This window comes from Hyla sarda, chromosome 5 (assembly GCF_029499605.1).
Source record: "Hyla sarda isolate aHylSar1 chromosome 5, aHylSar1.hap1, whole genome shotgun sequence".
Taxonomy (NCBI): Eukaryota; Metazoa; Chordata; class Amphibia; order Anura; family Hylidae; genus Hyla; species Hyla sarda.
In genome coordinates this window covers 173202192-173226470 of record NC_079193.1, presented here as the reverse complement: position 1 = coordinate 173226470, position 24279 = coordinate 173202192, and the positions used below count along the sequence as shown (strand labels likewise).

The following is a 24279-nucleotide window of genomic DNA, read 5'->3' as shown; positions in this document are numbered from 1 at the left end:
GGCCCGAACAGCCAGAGCCTGCAGGGGTGAGGTGGCACTGATGCCACCTCACGATCGCCCTGATTCCTCGGCCGGATTACCGGCCGACCAATCAGGGTGCCTGCTGCAGGTGTCACTCCCGCACCCGCTCCGCCCCTCTACCGGAGGACGTGAGCGGGTGCGGGAAGACGACCCCGGGTGCTGGAGACCCCGATCCCCGGCGTCCATGTTGGCATCGGTGCCCCAGGAGCGACGGCGGCGGCGAGGGACAGTCCTGCGATGGAGCAGCAGCAGGAGGTGAGTTACAGCCTCCTGCTGTTGCTTAGCAACAGCTCCCAGCATGCAAAAAGGGCATGCTGGGAGCTGTAGTTATGCAACAGCAGGAGGCAGACCACCACAACTCCCAGCATTCCCTTATGGGCATGCTGGGACTTATGGTTTTGCAACAGCTGGAGGCACATTTTTTCTATGGAAAAGTGTACCTTCAGCTGTTGTACAACTACAACTCCCAGCTTGCACAAACAGCTAAAGTGCATGCTGGGAGTTGTAGTGGTGCATCTGCTGGTTGCATAACTACAACTCCCAGCATGCCCGTTGGCTGTCGGTGACTGCTGAGAGTTGTAGTTTTGCAACAGCTGAAGGCACACTGGTTGTGAAACTCAGAGTTTTTTTTACCTAACTCAGTGTTTCACGACTGGTGTGCCTCCAGCTGTTGCAAACTACAACTCCCAGCAGTCACCTTACACCATGCACCGTACATGCTGGGAGTTGTAGTTTTGCAACAGCTGGAGGCACACTGGTTTTGAAACACTGAGTAAGGTCACAAACTCAGTGATACATAACCAGTGTGCCTACAGCTGTTGCAAAACTAAAACTCTCAGCATGTACAGTCTGTCAGCGCATGCTGGGAGTTGTAGTTTTGCAACAGCTGGAGGTCCCCCACAATGTGAATGTACAGGGTACACTCACATGGGCGGAGGCTTACAGTAAGTATCGGGCTGCAAGTTTGAGCTGTGGCAAATTTTCTGCAACAGCTCAAACTTCCAGCGAGAAACTACTGTGAACCCCCGCCCGTGCGACTGTACCCTAAAAACACTACATTACACTAACACAAAAAATAAAATAAAAAGTAATAAACACTACATATACACATACCCCCTCCCCAATAAAAATGAAAGCGTCTGGTACTCCACGGTTTCCAAAACGGAGCCTCCAGCTGTTGCAAAACAACTACTCAATACTTTTTTTTTTTTACATATGCAATAGTTGTGAAACGCCTGTGGGGTATTAAGGTTCACTTAACCCCTTGTTACATTCCCCGAGGGCTCTAGTTTCCAAAATGGTATGCCATGTGTTTTTTTTTTTGCGGTCCTGGCACCATTGGGGCTTCCTAAATGCGGCATGCCCCCAGAGCAAAATTTGCTTTCAAAAAGCCAAATGTGACGCCTTCTCTTCTGAGACCTGTAGTGCGCCAGCAGAGCACTTTTCACCCCCATATGGGGTGTTTTCTGAATCGGGAGAAATTGGGCTTCAAATTTTTGGGGGTATTTTCGGCTTTAACCCTTTGTAAAAATGTAAATTTTTTGGGAAACCAAGCATTTTAGGTAATTTTTTTTTTTTTTTACATATGCAAAAGTTGTGAAACAAATGTGGGGTATTAAGGGTCACTTTACCCCTTGTTACGTTCCCCGAGGGGTCTAGTTTCCAAAATGGTATGCCATGTGTTTTTTTTTTGCTGTCCTGGCACCATAGGGGCTTCCTAAATGCGGCATGCCCCCCAAAAACCATTTGACGCTCCTTCCCTTCTGAGCCCTCTACTGCGCCCGCCGAACACTTTACATAGACATATGAGGTATGTGCTTACTCGAGAGAAATTGGGTTTCAAATACAAGTAAAAATTTTCTCCTTTTTACCCCTTGCAAAAATTCAAAAATTGGGTCTACAAGAACATGCGAGTATAAATAATGAAGATTGTGAATTTTCTCTTTCACTTTGCTGCTATTCCTGTGAAACCCCTAAAGGGTTAAAACGCTTACTGAATGTCATTTTGAATACTTTGGGGGGTGAAGTTTTTATAATGGGGTCATTTATGGGGTATTTCTAATATGAAGACCCTTCAAATCCACTTCAAACCTGAACTGGTCTCTGAAAAAAAGCGAGTTTCAAAATTTTGTGAAAAATTGGAAAATTGCTGCGGAACTTTGAAGCCCTCTGGTGTCTTCCAAAAGTAAAAACTCATCAATTTTATGATGCAAACGTAAAGTAGACATATTGTATATGTGAATAAAAAAAAATTTTTTGGAATATCCATTTTGAAGCAGAGAGCTTCAAAGTTAGAAAAATGCTAAATTTTCAAATTTTTCATCAAATTTGGGGATTTTTCACCACTATGTTAATGTAGAATATGTCACGAAAAAACAATCTCGGAATCAGAATGATAACTAAAAGCATCCCAGAGTTATTAATGTTTAAAGTGACAGTGGTCAGATTTGCAAAAAATGTCCGAGTCCTTAAGGTGAAAAAGGGCTCAGTCCTTAAGGGGTTAAAGTTTAGTAATAAGGAATAAGATGAGATCAGATAGACAAAGGACACCAGAGAAAGTGCCTGTTAGTAAATCTGGTGTGTGGAGTTGTGGTAGATGCAGCCTTGGAATATGTCCAACAGGGTTACGTTCAGGAGGTCGCACGGTGGGTGGGGGTGTTATGCATCAGTCGGACCCCCGACATCATCTTCTTATCATCTATCCTGTGGATAGGGGATAAGTTAATTCTGGCTGCAGTACCCCTTTAAGCTCTTTCACTGTTTTGTATCATATTTTGGACCAGTTGTAGTTTATCAAAGCTGTTTTGTAGATATGGTTAATAATCTGTTTTACCTCATTTTTATTGTATGTATGCGTGCCAGCTACACATCAGATTTCTTTCTACCCATTCTAGGCAAACGTTTCTTTTACTATATTATTTACCTCTAGAGTAAGTTATATGTCTCTCATGTAAGTTATATGTTTACATTTTGCAAATATTGTTTTACAGCTTGCATGGGAGAACTAGATGATCCATTTCTGAAATCTGGTCTGTAATAGGTAAGAAAGCATCATTACAGGTTAACCCATAAAACTGTACACCCAGGATTTTTGCAGATCAGCAGTCCTGAAATATTTCTTTTAGATACCTTTAGTTACAGTGTGCTTTTAGCAACAATTTATTCATGTATTTTAAACATTTATGATGGCCTGCTCTCCTGTCTATCCATTTGAAATACACATCTTAGCAGCTTCCTCTTATTGCTGAAAGAAGGGCATTCAAGTCCATACACAGTCCACCTGGTCACTGATTTTGGGATGTGAAGGACACAGAAAGGCTTTCCTCTTCTTACAGAATAAGAATAAAATATACATCCTAGAGAACACATTTAAATAAGCACCTGTCACCAAACAAACTTTTGTAAACTAACTCAGGCTATGTTCATTAACCACTCCTAACACTCCTCCCACCCTTAAAAAAAATCTGAACTTTATAACGCTCTGTATCATGCCTTTATTTGCTCACAGTGCAATCTCCCAGCAGGAGATAGTGGATGTTTTCCAGCAGGCATGACATAACTGAAGCCTGCTGGGGGCCACTTCCTCCCTCACATGGTTGCAGTGCTGTGATGAATAGAAGACCTCAAGCTCTGTGCATCTTTCAGTGAAGCTCTTTGCAGCTTTCAATGAGGCTCTGTGCAGCTGTCAATCAAGCTCCTTGTAGAGAAGCACTTCCTGAGTTTGGTCCACTGCCAGGCCGGGAGGAGACCAAACTCACTGTATTTATTGCAGCAGGGAACAGAACAGAGCCACCTAGTGGACATTTGTTCTATTACATTTTAAACATATTTATGTTGATAATTATAAAAACAAGTGAATGGGAAAGTGTCTGCTAAATACACAAGGAACACTATATGAAACGTTTTATTTGGTGACAGGTACTCTTTAATGTTTTTGAAAAAACAAAAGTAATGTACATTCTGCACTGGGTCCCATTATAGTGTTGAAGCAGCTATGTACTATATGCAAGCCTCCATAACAGTACATTACAGTGATAATGCAGGCACATGATCAGTGTTCATGCCATTGCAGATGCTGGCTATAGTTTACATCCAACTACTAGCTATCATTAATATAACTCTTAAAGTGTACCAGTTGTTTGCAAAAAAACTTTTTATACACAATAATAACATTACATGTGTATTTGTATTATACATTGGTTACATTTTTTTTTTATTTGTCCTCAGTGTACGTAGCCCTGATTGTGCTTAATGTACAGAACCCTGCTTGTCCTCAGTGTGCAGAGCCCTGCTTGTCCTCACTGCACAGAGCCCTGCTTGTCCTCACTGCACAGAGCCCTGCTTGTCCTCAGTGTACAGAGCCCTGCTTGTCCTCACTGCACAGAGCCCTACTTGTCCTCACTGCACAGAACCCTGCTTGTCCTCACTGCACAGAGCCCTGCTTGTCCGCCCACGCTTCCTGTATTTTGTCTCTGCAAAGAGACACAAAGACAATAGCTGCAGGGAAAAGACAGGATTTTTCCACCCAATAATAAACATTTTTTAACCAATGTATATCACAAATATACATATAATGTTATCTACATTATGTAAAAAGTTTTTGCAAATGACAAGTGCACTTTAAGACTCTGTTCACACTGCAGAATTTCCTCTACTTTTCCATGCAAAAGCTACTGCACACAAGTAATTTGAAGCAAATACAAGCAGAATTCATGAAATCATGTGGAATCTAAGCTTAACTGATGTCGATAAAAGTTCCTGATGAGGACTATTTTCAATGAGGAAATTAAATGAGGAAATTAAGTGAGGAAATTCTGCCGTGTGAACCAAGCCTAAATCTAAAGAACCAAAAGCCACATGTTGTGATGACTAGTACATGACCAGTTTTAAATACCTTATTGGAGTAGATAGGGGCTACAAAGAGCTCCCCTCACTCTTAAAGGGGTACTCTGACCCTAAGACATCTTTTCCCCTATCCAAAGGATGGGGGATAAGATGTCTGATTGCAGGGGTCCCGCCGCTGGGGACGCCCGCAATCTCTCATGCAGCACCCACTTGTCTCAGCTGTACGGAGCCATGATCGCTCCGTGTCTGAAGACTCACGACCACGGGGCCGGAGTATTGCGACATCACAACTCTGCCCCATTGGGACATCACGCCCAGCCCCCTCAATGCAAGTCTATGGGAGGGGGCGTGACAGCCGTCAGAGGGGTGTGGTGATGATATTGCAAATGAGTAAGAACTGTTTTATGTAGAGATGTGGGATAATGGAGGTGGTTTTTGCATATTATAGATTAGCGTCTGTCCTGATTGGGTAGTAGTGAATAGATCACCCCTATAAAGCGCAATTATAGCCATAATTGGACAGCGATAACATTTGTTATTCCCACTAGCCCAAATTATATGTGTTAAACTGTTTAGCACCTTCCTCCTGTGTGCACTTTGACAGTGCTGTTTATTTTTTTACCAAACACAAATTTTATTTTTTTATATATGCAAATGATTTTAAGTATTGTTATAAAATAAAGATAGTATTTTTATTCAATATGGTCATTTTGTCTCTATAATTTTCTGTGGTATACAAACATTTTTTAACCTATGTATATTACAAAAATACAGACAATGTTATTATCTACAATACATAAAAAATTTTTTTGAAAATGACAGATACACATTAAAGTCAGCAGGAAGTAAGAAAATCTGTAGATAGCTATAAAATGGATCATATGCTGCAGTTATATGTTACTAGAAAGCATCTGATGAAGGAAGTATCAGCGTTTGTTTAGATGAGATGATGACTGGAAGCCTATTCGGCGGTGGATATTTCTGAGTGGGAGTCTACTTCATTTCTATTTCAGACCTTTTAAACTAAGCTATATTTCAAGTTTTACCTTTCAGTCACGAGCAATGTGTCATTCAGAAACCGTTATTTCTCTACTTTCCTTCTTATTACTTGTTGTCGAACAATAAACAGTTGCATATTGTGGTAGTAATTTTTCAATGTCGGAGCCAATTCTCATACTGTTATCTCTGCATGGAGTAAGCACACACCTGAATTCAATATTGAATGGGAAGTATAAATAAAAAACTACTTAATAATGAAAAGTCATAAAATGTCAGCATTATTCTAAGAATAGTTCTCATAAAGTATCAAGTTGATCTAACACACAAAGAACCCAATACAGGGTATATTAAAAAACCTAATTTTACACAGGTGAGGATGGCAAATTAGTTAGGCTGGGTTCACATATGACTGGCGTCCGTCATAGTTTCCCTCCGACGTGCACCAGAAGGAAACTGATGCTAGAACTGATCCCATTCATTTGGTTGGACACACCGGACTGGATCTAACAGGGGAACGCAGCGTTGTCCGGTGTCCAGAAACAATGGACGCCTGATGCCATACAACTGATGACAACTGATGCACATTGTCATCAGTTATGGCATCAGTTGTGTCGAGATCTAGGCTGAGTTCACCTATACCGGATGCCGGACATACGTGAACCCAGCCTAAGAGCTATATGAATGAAAGTAATGCCTGATGTTAATGTCGTTGAGGTGTCTCAGTGCAAATGTAATTTAAACAACATACATAATAATTTCAACTGATGGTAAGTTTCAAGAAAAGATTCATTTCAGGTCACATTTGGCAATGCTGATTTAAAATTTGGATCCCAATTTATAAGTTCCCCAATTACCATGTGATTTCTCACTCAACATATATGAAGCGCACTTTGCCCAGCTGTGAAGCAATACAGCAATAACTGCTTACTGCCTGGCCACTTAATGTGCAGGTAACATGGTTGAAACAAATCTGAAATGAGTCACAAAAAGTTGAGACCCTACCAAATCTGATTTATTTTTGTTAAATGAATCTCTAGTTTCAAACATCACTCATTTTATTTTATTTTAGTACACTACATAGTCAATAAATCAGCTAAAACAAACAATAGAACATGTTTTCTTTACATATCCTCTATTTGAATGATTTAAACTCAAACAGTAAATTTATAAGTAACTTATATGGTCAACAGATTTCACTATTGTCAGTAAAATTTAGCATCAAACTTTATTTTGGGTAAGAATTGATTGATAAATTAAATTTTGTTGTTGTTGTTGTTTTTTTGCCATTCACTTTGTTTATGGGTCTCAAATTTGGTGGCAGATGTTGGTCATATTGTTTCCACTTACAAATTATGGTTCATTTAAGTTTTTTTTAAAGTGGCATTTCAAGTTTTTTTTACATGCCATTTTACACATGGTTCATGACTGGAAAATTGGTCCTAAGAAAAATTCACTATCTTGTAATAAATTGTAACAAGATAGCCTCTAAGCAACTTCCTTAAATCTTTTAGATGCTTAATCATCTGTGTTTAAAAAAACAAACAAAAATAAATGAAATTTGTGGAGCTGCTTTTGACATTCTGATACTCCATCTTATCTCTGTGTAATAATGCTACAGTATTTTAGTTGTGGTATGCAGTTATATTAAAGTAAAGCCAGCGACTTAAATTCACAACCTAGGCTTTTTACAATCCTCTTTAACAATTTTTTTTCTTATACATAGAATTTATACTGTATATGGAAAAAATGGCTAATAGGAAGCATAGACAAGTGTAAGATGGCTCTTTGTATATGAAATATGTTTTGAGATAGATAACTTTTTTTTCAATCCTACATGTTAACACGCCCTTGTGCTCAAAGATTTAGTAACCATAAAAGACATCCTTCATAGGTTCTTAAAGGGAGCCTGTTACTACTTTTATGTAGACAAAAACACAAGTCATTAGGGAGGTCCACAACTTCTTTCCTACCACTGGTCTTGATTGTTACATCTCTCCTTGTTTGGGTGTAGGGAGAGATCTGTCAATCAAGGTTGATAATGCAGAACTATTTTCTAAATGTAATTCTCCCTTTAATCTTTCCCATACTTTTCTATATTTATACAATAACATCGTGTTATTTGAACCACTCTCCTCATAATCATTAGTGTTGAGCGGTATAGGCCATATTCGAATTCGCGAATATTCGCGAATATATGGACGAATATTCGTCATATATTCGCGAATATTCGCATATTCTTTATAGTCTCGTTTTATTTTCGCATATGCGAAATTTCGCGTATGCGAAAATTAACATATGTGAATATTAACATATACTAAATTAGCATACGTGAAAATTCGCATATGCGAAAATTAGCATATGCGAATTTTCGCATGCCAGTCTCACACAGTAGTATTACAGCCTTCTTTACACCACACAAGCTGGAAGCAGAGAGGGGTGATCACTGTGATGTGTACTGTGAAAAAAAAAAAAAAACGAATATTAGTAATTACGAATATATAGCGCTATATTCGCGAAATTCGCGAATATGCGATATTCGCGAATAATATTCGAATTGCGAATATTCGTGAGCAACACTAATAATCATCTAATTCCAAAGCCTCATATATGTTCACTTTCTCCTTATCTACTACAATCTTCTCCAGATATCTAGAATTCCTCCAATTCACAATTCGTACCAACTGCGCGGCCATGTAATAAACAAAAAAGTTGGGCATATCCAATCCCCCCCTATCTCCAGGGGCCATAAAATATCTGTACTTCAGACGAACCCTTTTTCTTCCCCATAACAATCTACCCAGTATCACTTCTATCTTCCGGAACCAGCATTTGCCGATCCACATTGGCGAGGCAGTAAGAAAAAAAAGGATCTGTGGGAGGACCACCATTTTTATTATCGCCATCCTTTCTGACATAGAGAAAGGCATTTTAATCCATACTTCTACTCTCTTCGCTAAACTATTTAAGAGGGGCCGTGTATTGTTAATCACAAACCTATCATTCGTGGCTGCCATTTTTACTCCCAGATAGGGAAAACATTAATTTTTTTTTTAACACGGATAGTCTTCCCACCGTCTCCCCCATATCTTCATCCAGGGGGAGCATAGTAGATTTACTCCAATTTATCTCCAACCCAGATAGAGGGGGCAAATGCCTCGAACATCTTAATGATACGATGTATTTTTTCTTGTGGGTTAGTTACAAAGAGGAGGATATCATCTGCAAATAGCAAGATCTTACTCTTCTCTCCATTTACTCCAAATCCCTCATAAACATCATTATCTCTTATCCAAGCCGCTAAGGGTTCAATATAAATAAAAAATAAAGAGGGTGAGAGGGGGCAGTCCTGCCTTGTTCCTCTACTTAGTTTGAATGGGTAGGAGGGAATTCCATCCACCACTACACTCGCCTCGGGGTTAGTGTATAATAACTGAATATAACTCAAAAACCTCGGGCCCACGCCAACCCTCTTCAAAACTTCCCAGAGGTATCCCCACTCCACCCTGTCAAAAGCTTTAGTAGCATCCAATGACAGAATGGAGCGGGGGCCCGGGATCCACTCTGGATCGCTTCATACACCTGGTGAATATTGTCATGAACCGTTCTTCCTGACCTAAACCCTCCCTGGTCATTGCCCACCACTGCATCCACTACTTTATCCAATCTTCTTGCCAATGCTTTCGCTATTATCTTTATATCTGTAGCAAGGAGATAGGACGATATGAGCCCAAATCCAAGGGGTCTTTATCTTTTTTCCTAATGAGTCTAATATTAGCCTCACACATAGATTTAGGGAGAACCCCCCCCTCCAGGATTCATTAATGATACCCAGCAGTTTTGGAAGTAGCAGGGTTGAGTATATCCTATATATCTGGAATGGAATGCCGTCGGACCCGGGGGATGTATTCCCTTGGATTGATGCCAATGCCTCCTCCAGTTCCTGGAGGGAAATTGGGTCATCCAAGGAGTCCCTGACATCCTCTGTCAAACTTGGAATATTAATTCCCCTCAAGAATTCCGCTACATCCACCCTATTAATATTGCTGCCTATATAGAGATTGGAGAAAAAAGAGTTAACCATTTGGGCTATTTCTTCTCTTTCTGTGGTTATGCTGCTATCCTCCCTCCTCAGAGCCATAATACCACATTCCTCGCCTTGATTTTTAAGTACTCTTGACAATGTCTTATTTGGTTTCCCTTTCTCAAAGAAATTAAATTGCTCACTGAAGAATAGTTTATTTTGTGCCTTTTTAAGTAGATATTCTTTGTATTCCTCTTGAGCTGCCTTCAGTTCTAACAGCTGTTCACCCCCACTATCCTCTTCTATCCCTGCTTCTAATGTTGCCACTTTACTATTCAGTACTAATTCTTCCTGTGAGAATTCCTTTTTCTTTTTATTGATTTGCCCTATATATAGGCCCCTCAAATATGCCTTCATGGTATCCCATACCACCTGAGGGTTTGCGGACTTATGATTAATCTCCCAGAATGCCTCTATTTCCTGTCTAAACCAGTCCTGGTCTCCCACTAATTCTATCCAGTGGGAGTTGAGCCAAAAGCCCAACCTTTTCCCACCCATTGCCTTAACTCCGATTTCCACCACCACTGGGCAATGGTCAGATAGGGTTTTAGCTTTATACTGCACCCTGCTGGTCCAGGTCATCGCATTCTTATCACACAGGCATAAGTCAATTCGGGAAGCGGTGTTATATGAGGTACTAAAACATGAGTACTGTCTTACTCCTGGGTTTAGTTTCCGCCACCCATCAACCCAATTCATCTCTCCACAGTATCTCGCCAATGCTGTTTCATTCCCCCCTACATTCCTACCTAATTTGTATCTGTCCATACTAGGGTCCATTACATTGTTCAGATCTCCAACTATCCATAATGCCGAATGTGTCTTACTTTCGCTATAACTCACGAGGAAATAGTTTTGGGTTCACACCCCTATGGGGTAACAACAAATTTAAAGAATTGGTGAATTGTGAGTCAACCTTTTGGGATAGTAAGGGTATAAAACGACTGGAACAATTATTTGATAGAGGACAACTCTTTTCATTTGAGCACATAAAAAGGGGGTATGACATTAGTGATAATGATTGGCTGTACTATTGGCAAGTTAGTCATGCAGTCCATAACACGATAGATAAGGAGATATATGTAGCACAGAAACACAATTTCATAGAAGCACTAATTCAAATAGAGCACTTAAAAAAAAGGAATATCAATTTTGTATAAGAAATTAAATACGATTATTGGAGTAAGGGGGACCGATAGAATTAAAGAAAAATGGTCCGGGATAGTGGGTACTGTGTCTGAGGATGAGGGGGGGGGGGGGGGGGGTTGTTGATTAGGTATATTCATAGATGTAAACAAGCATGGCTATTTGGCTTCTATGGCTTTTGTTTTTCTCTTGATGGGTGATGTTTTATCTGAATTGTACAATGTATTTTTGTAATTGTTTAATATTAAAATAAAAAAAATTAAAAAAAAAGGTTGATAATGCAGGGCAAAGTCACATGGTACTGTGTCTGAGAACTTGTGGTTTAGGCATCATGAAAGTAATGACAAGTTACCATCAATAAATGTCAACCACAAAGAACCGAATTTTATTATCTGATGACAACTTGATCCTAGCCATTTACCTTGCCATAATATGCCAACATCATTCTGAATAGAGTCTTGACAAATCTACAAAAAATAATCCCTTCCCTTCATTTATTAATGTGTGGTCCTTTCCCTAGATTGGAAACTTGCTTGCCTAATCTTAAACATGCTTGTACCTGGTTGCTGGATATCCATGTACAGGTGGAAGATACATACCTAGAGAAACAGTGGCTAATTTCCGAGAAAATACAGCTGATGAAAGGGAGAACTACTCACCTTAAACCCCTCCGCTACTGCTGGAAAGTAGAGCAGCCTAACCTTGCTATAGATGTAGACCCTCTTGTGAGCCTATGGGTGTCACAGAGTCTCATTGCACAGAGCTCTGATTGTCCTCAGTGCACAAAGCCTTTCTTATCCTCAGTGTACAAAGCCCTGCTTGTTCTCAGTGTACAGAGCCCTGCTTTTCCTCAGTGTACAGAGCCCTGCTTGTCCTCAGTGCACAGAGCCCTGCTTGTTCTCAGTGTACAGAGCCCTGCTTGTGCTCAGTGTACAGAGGCCTGCTTGTCCTCAGTGCACAGAGTCCTGCTTGTCCTCAGTGCACAGTGCTCTGCTTGTCCTGAGTGTACAGAGCCCTGCTTGTCCTCAGTGTGCAGAGCCCTGCTTGTCCTCAGTGCACAGAGCCCTGCTTGTCCTCAGTGCACAGAGCCCTGCTTGTCCTCAGTGCACAGAGCCCGGCTTGTCCTCACTGCACAGAGCCCTGCCTGTCCTCAGTGCACAGAGCCCTGCTTGTCCTCAGTTCACAGAGCCCTGCTTGTCCTCACTGCACAGAGCCCTGCTTGTCCTCAGTGCACAGATCCCTGATTGTCCTCAGTGTACAGAGCCCTGCTTGTCCTCAGTGTACAGAGTCGTGCTTGTCCTCAGTGCATGTAGCCCTCCTTGTCCTCCTCACAGAGATACACAGACAATAGCTGTAGGGACAAAAATATACAAAATTTTAACCAATGTATATTACAAATATACATATAATAATCCACATTATATAAAAAGTTTTCGTTAATGACAAAATCAGATGGCCACCAGTTGGGAACACACAACACTAGCGAATAAGACTAATCCCTCCCTCTAACCCCTGCATCGAGCAAAACAGAGATGTAGATGTAGAAAAATGGAGAAAGCAACAGTAAGAAAGGAAAACTGGAATGAGGTAAAAAGGATGAAGGGAGGAAAAAGGTAGGGGGAGAGGAAAATCTTTCCTTTCTGTTTGTAATGTAATAACCTGTGGTCAGGAATAATAACTTCAACACAGTAAACAAGATTAGGATTGTATGATATAGTAAATAAAATATTGTCAGTTCCGTAAGCAACACCTTATTGTCTGTCCACTGACAAAAAATTGTCTGGCAGTGCCCAAGGAAGAAAGGAAGACAGAAAGTGAAACAAAATTATTTATTTGGGGGTTTGACCATTTTCACCTATACATGCTAGAAAAACAAAAAAATAAAAAAAAAGTTATATTTTAGTGATGTAAAAAAAAGATTCACGTGTCCATAAAAAAGAAAAAAGTTCACTGTATGTAGTTCATACACATAAATCTCACTTATGTTGTGAACGGACAACATCGCACAATAGGATTTGGTCACAACTAACCATGATCTTTCGCCAATGAATATTATTTGATCATAGATGGAGATCCAGGGCCTTGATGCTGTTTTCTGGATATACATTCTAAATGAGTTGACCATAAGGGCGTTGTCTCTACGTGAATAGACAGAAAAGTGTGCAGTGTCTTGGAATTAAAAATGTAGCTCTTATTGATCAGCATGTTTAGATACATTACTTTGCTGGTCTGCTACTAGGGAACATTGGCAATAAAAGAGCCTTCCAGTAATAAACACATGAATCATGTTGTGATGAATCATAATGAATTGTTGCAAGCAGGATGCAGCTGGTGCCACTGTGTCTGCACCCATACTCATTAAGCAGAGTGCTGGTGGTAGCAAAAGGTTAGTGAAGCACAATGAACATATCTATAATTCAAGGAGATGAATTACACATCACTTTAACAGTTGTGCTAATATTTCCTTTTAGATTTTATTTCGGTCATGTTGCTCTTATGAAATTATAATTGAGAGTGAGATTAATATTTCTAAATTGCAATATTGCTGACAGTATAATATGGAAGGCCATTAGGACACAAGGCTGCAGGTACTGCCCATTTTCTAGTAGCTGTCACATAAGATTACAGCTTGTGTAGACTGATAATAACATGTTATGTGTAATTAATTCTACAACTGTCAGTTACATTATAAAAAACACGTGCAACGGTAACCAGTCTTTAGCCTTTAGTATCTCATTGCATCACTACAAAGAGATACATTTTTGGTCATTTTTAGCTTTTTTTTTTTTACAACAGAATTAAGACACTTTTTCATTTTTGACCTTTATACCAGGATGAAAATCATATGTAAAACATATTAGTAATGCACTCATTAAACTAAAACTCTGTCATGCCCTTATCGTTATTGGTGCTTCCTGTTTTTTTAATCTAGAACAAGAACACCATTACTGTAACTGGGCTGAGCACTATGCACTGGCCTAGCAAGGAATTAGTTATTTAGTGCTGCTGGGCAGCACTAGTTAACTTCTTGGGGAGGGAGTGTATACATTATACATCCATCTATATGGCTGTATAATGTAAACAGTGAAGAGAGAACACCTCGTCGCTGTTCCTGGCCTCTTCTTCTGTAGCCCTGCCTCTAGTGATGATGTCATGAGGGGTAGAGCTACACAAGAAGAGGCCCAGAACAATGACAAGATGGTAAGTTTTATTCTCATATAGATAACTGTATAATGTGTTCACCCCCCCCCCCAAGGAGTTAACTCCTTGCTTGCTCAGCCCTGACATTGCCACATTTGCCTGAGCCAAACCTGACAGTGTTTGAAAGTTCTGTGGGCCGTGATCCCTTTGGATTGAATCTGGGTTCGAGGGGTTTGTCTTGCTTAACTGTAATCTTTAGCAATGGTTTTGATAATAATAATTTTTTATCCTTTGAAATCACTACAACTATTCTGTGCTGACTGTAGAAGTAAAGGCTCTGCCTGTCGCTGTCTTCTTGGGAAGTAGGTTCCAAGGAAGCCATTTGTCCCATGAAACACTGGTTGGGAAACAAAAAAAGACACATACAGCTTTTCTAAACTATGTTGTTTCTTATAGCATGCAGAGTGGTCATTTTAAGTTGTTCTCATTTAAAAGAAGATACATTCATATAAAATTGGGTGTTATAGAGAATAGAGACAGTCTTTCTTTTAGATAGCGTCATAAATCTTCCCCTTTATGCTTACAACACAGGCACAGAATCAAGTCAGTTGCAATACACACAAGGTGACATTGTTGCTTAAACAGTGCAGTACTCAACTTAAAAAAGTATAATACTAACAAGATTGAGTTACTCCTGGTTCACCTTCTACTATAGTCCAGATAAATATATTGGGGGGTGTTTATCCAAGGATTTATGTGTTTTTTTCCCGTAAATTTGGTGCAATACTTTGGCGCAGTGTCTTTTTGTGCCAAAGTTTGGCGCATTTTCTCCACTGTCATTTTTACAACTTTCTCAAAATCACACGGTCCTGTGTGTGATTTTTACTTTGGTCAGTAATTCATCATTTGCGCCAATCGATCTTTAGCGCAATTTTGCGCCTTTAGGTTTTTTTGGGGCGCAATTCACCGCCAATAAATTTTGTACAGAGGTGTCAGCAGAGAGCACTATGGTCATGCTGTCAGCAGAGAGCTCTGTGTTCCAAAGAGAAAATAATTTCCTCTGTAGAATTCAGCAGCTAATAAGTACTGGAAAGATTTTTTAATAGAAGTCATTTACAAATCTGTCAAAAATATAATATAAAAAAAACGTTTTTTTCTAATGACAAATTCAATTTATATGTATAGTACCATAAAAAGGTAATTTAAGAATAAAAAGTAAAAGTGGTTTTGCATGCTATATGAATGTACATTATATGGATATAGGTATTAAGTGTGCTAATGCTTACAAATACATAAAATAGGCAATAAAGAAAGCAAGAATAGAAAAACAGCAATATCTAGCCTTTCGCAAATTGCTCTCTTTTAGAAATAGATATCTTTTCACTTATCATTTTACTTCCTTTGGAAACTACTGCTACACAATCAATATAAATATCACTAGATTGATTCATCTCTCCACAATACTTAGCTCGTAGTATTCTGGCACAAACAATCTTGCACAGTAGAAAATCTCACCTTCTTGTTGACCCTGTTAATAAATTAGAATAAAACACACATTTTAGGCAGCAGTACCATGATCAATATCCATAATATGGCGGTCAATTATCAGATCGGATGGCCAGTAACTCAATGCAAATGGGACAGTCCCTATAAACTATATGTTTCCTGGTTAACCTGTGAAATGCCATTATATTTAGAGTATAGATTACAGATGAAAGACACTTGTATATCCCTTTAGATTAGCAATTCCTGGAATAAAGCCAGATTACGCTAAAAGATGACATCTGTTTGTCTGATTCTATTCAGCTACAAGTGAATGAAAATGTTTTATCTAATTTAATAATCTTCCCGATTACTCTTTCTGAGAATAAAACCTGAAAACAAGATCCTTGATTAGAAAACAGCTTTTTAATTATTTATTTTTTATTTTTACAGCTGTCAACTTTATTATAGCAAAATATGCTTTACCTTTGAAATCCAACATAATGTCAAAATGATAGGGTGCTTTATATTTAAAAAAAACAGTGTGTGGGGCGATGTAGATTCAAGTTCTATTCCTTGCCAATTGAATATGGTCATGTAATGTAAAGTAACTTTATATATTTGTGCAAAAAAAAAAAAGAGTTCAATTCTGCTCACCCCTGCAAATAGAATGCTCAGCTGGACAGAATGACCAGCTGTACAGGTGCATAGGTTGTTTCAGCCATGACAGGAATTATGGGAAGGGGCAAGGTGGGGTATTTTTGGGTAATTTTTGTGTTTATTCAGTGAAGTGTGTTATAAGTTTTAGACCTTAAGAGATGGAAACCCCAAACACATTGGTAGTTTTTTTTTTTTTATATGTTTTTGTACAACCATCTTTAATATCAAAGAATAAAGCTGTAAGTTTTAATATTGCCTGTGTCCAGAGTGCTGGGATTTTGTATCTCTTCATAGCTTTATATGTTTTTAGTCAAAAAGTGTCTTAAAAAAATAAGACATTAACAGAAAAGTTTGTGAATAAAACCATTGAAGGGATGATTGTCTTGTTCTTACTTTATGGGTCCCTGTAATGTTATGTATTTTGGCCAATCTGTTGAGGTAAATTCCTGCAGAGTACTCCTTGATTGCTGTCTATTTGTTCTCACTATACTTACATTCCATGAATGGAGCACTCAACCCAGCAAGTGTAGGACTCAGCCTCGATCAGTGATGAATTAATAACAAATTTCATGGCATTATTTTGTCATTTTGTAAAAGCTTTCTGGGATCAGTAGTTCCTTTGTGCACGGCTTTCTCTCTTAGCTTTCTCTCCAAGATAATTATTACTAATTTCATGCCACAAATTACATATAAAATTTTTATGGACAATTTACATGGTATTTTAATAATAATAATAATAATAATAATAATAATAATAAAAAAAAAACAATACTCCTCCTGCATTTGTGTGATAGGTCGGGCCAGCAATGGCGTGTAGTGTGGATGGATGGGGTGGCAAAGATAGCTTACAATTTGTGACACCAGCGCACCATTACCCGACAAGGTTTGAGGTTTAGATAGCTTCTCCAGGGCCAGGAGAGGAGTAATAAATACACTTATGCAAGGTTACGGATTACTATCCTTTCTGAGGCAGAAGTAGTTGTTATAGTCCTCACCACATATATTAGAGCAGAGGAGATGCAGAGTAACCCCTGGGAGCCCTGTAGACTTACCTGTAGTGTTTTACACTGACTTGACTTTACCTGCTTTTTAATGCTGAAGACTTTGAACTTTAGACTTGATTTTGAGGTATTTCACACTGAATAGGGTTCTGCTAATGTCCATTTTTAACTACACTGCCAGTGTATGAACTAGCCCTTGGGATTCAGCTGTATGAGGTTTTCTACTGATCTATCCCGTACTAGCACTGTGTGGCTTGTCGACTCACCGGCTCCTGTGCCCACAGCTGGGAATTTCTGACTCATCCTGGGTCGGGCACATTTGCAGAATGGCGTGGTCACTCATTTGAAGGTTTTCTTTAGCAGGAGTGTGAGGTTTCTTTACTTGAATCCCCTCCCACTCCTGCTGACTTCTCTCCATACTGCAGATGACACTGAGCTCTGCACTCAACTCAACTCTCCCATAACTCCTCCCCCTACACTATATATGGGCTAGCTAGGGGGCCTCCTTTTGGGCAATCAGGGTCACGTGGCTTACTCTCCATCTTTCCTCATGACAGATATCTTTAACCCCTTAAGGACTCAGCCCATTTGGGCCTTAAGGACTCAGACAATTTTATTTTTACGTTTTAGTTTATTCTTCCTTGCCTTCTAAAAATCATAACTATTTTATATTTTCCTCCACATACTAGTATGAGGGCTTGCTTTTTGTGCAACCAGTTGTCCTTTGTAATGAGATCACTCATTTTACCATAAAATGTATGGCACAACCAAAAATAATACTATTTGTGTGGTTAAATATAGAAAAAATTTTTTTTGCAAATTTTAGAAAGTTTTGTTTTCATGCTGAACACTTTACAGGAAAATAGACATGTTTTCTTTATTCTGTGGGTCAATACAATTAAAATTATACCCATTATTACATACTTTTCTATTATTATACCGCTTTAAAAAATCAAAAACATTTTAACCAAATTGTTGCATTTAAAATCCCTCTATTTTGCTGACCTATAACTTTTTCATTTTTCCATATAATTGGAGGTATGAGGGCAAAATGGGGAAAAATTAACAATTTACATTTTTATTGGGGGAGGGGATTTTTTTTTTTTTTTTACATTTCCTTTTTACTTTTTTTTACTTTTATTTTTACACTTTAATAGTCCCCATAGGGGACTATTTATAGCAATCATTTTATTGCTAATACTGTTCAGTGCTATGCATAGGGCATAGCACTGATCGGTGTTATCGGCTATCTTCTGCTCTTGTCTGCTCGATCTTAGACCAGAGCAGAAGATCCCGGAAGATGGAACGAGGCAGGTGAGGGGACCTCTGTCCGCCAGTACAGATGATTGGATTGCCGCGGCAGTGCTGCGGGTGATCCGATCTTGCATTTTTCTGACCACACTCCTGCAGATGATGTGATCTGTATTGATCACGGGATCTGAGGGATTAATGGCAGACATCCGCATGATCGCGGATGTCCGCCATTACCGGCAGGTCCCTGGCTGCTATCAGCAGCCGGGAACTGCCGCACATGGCCCGAGCATCGATCCGATGCTTGTGGTGATGTACAGGATGTAAATGTACGTCCTGGTGTGTTAAGTACCACCTCACAAGGATGTACATTTAAGGCCTGTGTCATTAAGGGGTGAAAGATAAGAGTAAAACATTATAAATCAAAAGGGAAACTGTAATGCATATTAAGGCATTGCCTAAGCAGTAGGGCCCAGCACAGGTACCTGAGGCAATATTTACCTGACAGGACCCCCTACAGTACTGGGAAACCGCATTTTGACATTGAGATTATAACAAACATAGTAGAAGAACTGTATACTTGTGTAATTTGTATAGTTTTTTCTGTTGCTGTATATTGTGATAAATACACATTCATAGGTCAACTACTGTGTGTTTGAGCAGAAATATTTACAGCAATTCCCAAATATTCTTCCATTATCAGTATTGTTTCCTTGATGAGCTGTTGTAAAACTGTCTGTCTCCTGAGAGTCTGTAGGGAATTTTATGTGCTAGTGGCTTTGCTTCTCAGTAATCAGTATCACAATAGGAAAAAGAGAATAGAACAGAAGGATATTGATAAAAAAAATATGTAAATCCATCAATAAACAAGCATCTATTTACAATATAGTTTTAAGTTCTCTTCACTGTCTTTTTTTGCTTGTCGATGGGTGACAGGTCTAGATACATGATAACCGTAAACTGCACTAGTCCTAGTTTGTAAATTGTAAATCATACAGACAAGTGGAAATAGTCTTTTGCGTAAACACCCCATGTTGCCTTCAAGCACCAGCTTCCTTGAATTCTCGCTTTAGAGCTCAAATGCTCATTGTAAATTATAAAAAGAGTAGGAGTAAATGAAAGTAAGTGTACACCGCGTAACATTTCCCCCTGTTATAAATGCTGCAAAAATACTTGAGGGATAAATGGGGAAGAACAAAAAAAAAAAGGGAAAAAAATGGAGGAAGAAAGGGGAATTATAAACATTATCCATGATTAATTCAAATGAAGCACACACATGGGGGATGTATCACTTGGGGAATTATTGCTGTTTTTGTGATTTTATTTTTCTTGCACTCTGTTTGCACTGGCAGTTTTTGAGAAAATTCAGCTTCTTCATATGTTATGCTTCATAAATTTACTACTTCACCCATGGGTTGAGGATTAGAGGGAGTACTGATATAAATATTTTTGGCCAATTAAAAAAAAAATTACAAAGAATAAATGATACAAAAACACATGAAAATTCAAAATCACACCCTATGAAGAGAAAAATATTCACTGTTGCTCACAGAATGCAGATGGAATATTCTACTAAACTAAAACATCTCATAATTCAGTCTTTTTAAATTACAATCCATGAACATATTTTTCCAGAGAATGTTCACTATTGTGCCCTTGATAAATTTCTCCTTAACTCCTTAAGGATGTAGGGCGTACCCCGTGACCCCGCATCACACCGGGTCGGTCCCGGCTGCTAATCATAGCCGGGACCCTGGGCTAACAGCGTGTGGCACCGACCGTTGTGCCGCGCGCTGTTAACCCTTCAGACGCGGCGGTCAAAGTTGACCGCCGCATCTGAAATCAAAAGTAAACGTTTCCCAGCAGCTCAGTCGAGCTGATCGGGACATCGCGATAAAATCGCGATGTTCCGATCAGCTGGGATGCAGGCGGAGGTCTCCTTACCTGACTCCATGGCGTCCGATTGTCGATTAATTGCTCCAAGCCTGAGCTACAGGCTTGAGCAATCAAGCCCCTATCTCACTGATCCATGCAAAGCTATGGCTTTGCAGGGATCAGCATAGGAGATCAGTGTGTGTGGTGTTATAGCTCCCTATGGGAGCTATAACACTGCAAAAAAAAGTGAAAAAAAAGTTAACAAAGGTCATTTAACCCCTTCCCTACTAAAAGTTTGAATCACCCCCCTTTTCCCATAAAAAAAACCTGAGTAAATAAAAATAAACATATGTGGTATCGCCACGTGTGGAAATGTCTGAACTATAAAATATATCATTAATTAAATCGCAGGGTCAATGGCATGCGCGCAAGAAATTTCTTGGTGTCGCAAGAAATAAGCCATCATATGGAATTTTATGTGCAAAATTTAAAGCGTTATGATTTTTACAAGGTGATGAGGAAAAAATGAAAATGCAAAAATGAAAAAACTTAAGGGGTTAAAAGATGAATCTAGAGTACCTGAAAATATTTTAAAATATTCCAAAATATGCCATGGGATCATTAGAATGAAAAATTGTTAGTTAAATGTAAAACCAGTTTTCTGAAAGGGGTTGAAAAAGTCATTTAACTTTCCAGCATAGGTGAACTCTGTCTAAATCCCGATACAAGTGATGCTGCAACTGATGACAACATGCATAAGTTGTCATGAGTTGTATGACATCCGGCGTCCATTGTTTCTGGCCACGGACATGGGAAGGAAGCAAGCTGCGTTTTCCTGTCCAGTGTTGTCCATCCAACGTCAAAATTGGGATGCTGCATGATTGTGAACTGTCTCATTCAATTAAATGGGATGAGTTCTAGCATCAGTTTCCCTCTGGTGCACGCCAAAGGGAAACTTTGCCAGACAACTGATATATGTGAACCCAGCCTTACAGCAATAGTCCATCTTGCAGTGCGGTAAAAAAAAGTTTGCTAGTTTACATTTTTTGGGGGAGTATTTTGAACTGGAACTTAAAGTAACACTGAGCAGGATAACAAGCTGACGCCAAGTTTTTTTTTAGCCTTGATCTATCCTTTCACACATTTCTGTACCATGCCAACTAAATATGTAATAACGGTGCAGCAGTTTTCTTTATTTTCAGTGCAGGGTTGGAGCAGTACAGCATCCGCAGGACGCCATTGCAGGAGCACAGGTGCAGTAACAATTTTTTCATGCCCCTTCTGGGTGTTTCATCATGCCCCTTCTGGGCGTTACCTGATGAAATGCCCAGAAGGAGCATGAAAGATGCTGTACTGTTCCAACCCTGCACTGAAAATAAAGAAAACTTCTGCACTGTGAAACCGTGAGTGCCTCCTCATTCTCTATTTTTGCTTTATGGATGTTGCACTGTATGCTCTGGAGGATTGAGCACCTCGTTTGGTTCCAGCCAGTTGGTTGCTTTGCTGCAGCGCTGAGTGTTTGGCAGATAGCCAGAGCCTGCTAGAGACTAATTTAAACCATAGACGCCAGTGCCAGTCTTTGTCTACCTTTTTCATGTGCCAACTAAATATGTGTCTGCCTCTCTATAACATTGTTAAATTTGAGAGGGAAACACTGACTATCCAGTCAGGTGTTAGAAACCACAAGTAGTGCAATGCAGTGCCCTCACAGAGCTGTACTGTGTTCATATACTGCCCAAAGTGCCATAGTTTAACCACGTACGATGTCCACATAGTACCATAATATTCCTACACATGGTCATGCAGTGTCTACAAAGTTGCATGACGTGCCCACAGTACAATGTATCCATAGAGTTATACAATGCAACATATTGCAGTACCATACTCAGACACGCCCTGCCTACATTTGGCAAATTGTGAATACACTAGTTCTTTTAGACACTTTACACGTAACTCCATTTCTTATCTCTTATACATATTGGTGTCACATAGTCTCATAAATACTCATGTATTACTCAGAGGAACTCAATATTGTATACCAAAAAGAAAAAATGAGTTTAGATATGCCTCAAATTCAAATGAAAACATCACAAAAATGTAATTGTATATTATTAAAATCTTATATAAAGTGTCATGACAATTAAATATTATGGGAGAGTGCGGATTATATACATAGAAGGTGGCAAAAGTGCAAGTCTGGTATTTTATCTCATAAAATTCAATGCCATAGCATTGCAGACAACAAGGATTTTATACGTGTATAAAACTTTGTAGCCAAAATACATATCATGGGTCCAAAAAGTACTCTCTAAAGGTTGTCACTATCTTTCAGGAGACCATCCTTATGATCCATAAATAACATTATGGTACTTGTGTCACAAAGATTCTGAAAGATGTGTTTCTGCTATTCTAGATGTAAACTAGGAAAATAAGAAAAATTTAATGCACAGGTAGATTCTGTTTACATAATGAAGAGTTTAAAAATACATACAAATACAAGATAGAGACTATTGCTGTTTATATTTTAGGGTGAGTAGAAAATAAAGCTACAAATTGCATGAGGACAGTGCCATATTTAGGACTAACTCTAACTACCATAGCCTTAGTTACAAAAAGACATTTCTAACAACACATTTGTGTTAAAATTCTTAATCATATAGCAGAATGGATGAATTAGCAATCCTAGTGGAGATATTCAAGAATTTCATGGTTCACCATGGTAATGTGGCCAAAAGGGACAGGGTTCCTTGCCTAAGGCCGAAATATAAATATGGATCATAATATAAGATGTCTTGTGCTTATTTCTGACATATGTGACATCGAACATTTTTAACCACTAATTAGTCTCTAAGGTTTTCTAAGATAAACAGGGAAAAGTAATCCAAGAAGCTCCTATGCTATTGTGAGCTCCGCCAGCCTATTAATGAGCTTTTCACAACTGCATGCATATAGAAACTGGGAATCAACCAAAAGTGGAGAAAAATATGCAATACTATACTTAAAAGACAAATTAAAGTGGATAATGCCAGTCTTATAAAACACTGTTATCCTATTTGACATGTTCATTATCATTTGACTTTGGAATCTCTGTAGACTATTATTACATGTCTTAATGCAAGTTCCTTTGTTCAAAAATATAAAGATTTTTCAACATCTGTTATTACTACACTCTCCTCAAAGAATGGTTATAAAATTGGAAAACTATTTGTGACTCAGTCCTAACTGGTAATACAATCTGTATAATGTATTTATTTTTGTATCTTGCTCAAGGTACTATACCGTAATATGTTGTTATCTCTTTTAACACCTTAAGATACATGTAACCCCTCATACTCCGCAATCAAAGTTGATCGCAGCGTCTAAAATTTAAATAAGGACTCCCAGCAGCTTAGCAATTAATAAGACCCATTAAAACAAAAATGGTACCAATAAAAACTAGAGATCATAGCACACGAAAAATGACCCCTCATGCATCCCCATGAATGGAAAAATAAAAAGTTATAGGGGACAATTTTAAACATGCTAATTAGGGATGAGCAATTCAAATCTGACGAATCCTAATTCGTTGAGAAATTTTAGGAAAAATTTGATTTGCAATGAATGTGAATATCGCCAGGATTTGATTGCGCGAATCGCTTCATTAAACTTCATTAAGTTTGATCCAGGCTCCAAGGCATCTAAAATGGTCGATCTACATGTGAGGACATGGGGCAAGGAATCCTGGGAAGGCGGGTAGGCGGGAGGCCCTTTAACCCCTTAAGGACCACAGGTTTTTCT

At 38.9% G+C, this 24279-nt stretch overlaps 1 protein-coding gene across 8 annotated transcripts in view; it reads left to right on the top strand.

Annotated features, from left to right (window-relative positions):
- LOC130273638 (poly(rC)-binding protein 3-like) overlaps window positions 1-24279 on the top strand; it is a 744530-nt gene that overhangs the window by 138589 nt on the left and 581662 nt on the right. For 6 of the 8 annotated variants that reach the window (XM_056520776.1, XM_056520775.1, XM_056520766.1 and 3 more), the window contains exon 2: window positions 3012-3061. The exons of the other annotated variants lie outside the window; for them this stretch is intronic. The gene's annotated coding sequence lies outside the window, so the exon portion shown is untranslated. The remainder of the gene's footprint in view (window positions 1-3011; window positions 3062-24279) is intronic. 8 annotated transcript variants of the gene reach the window in all.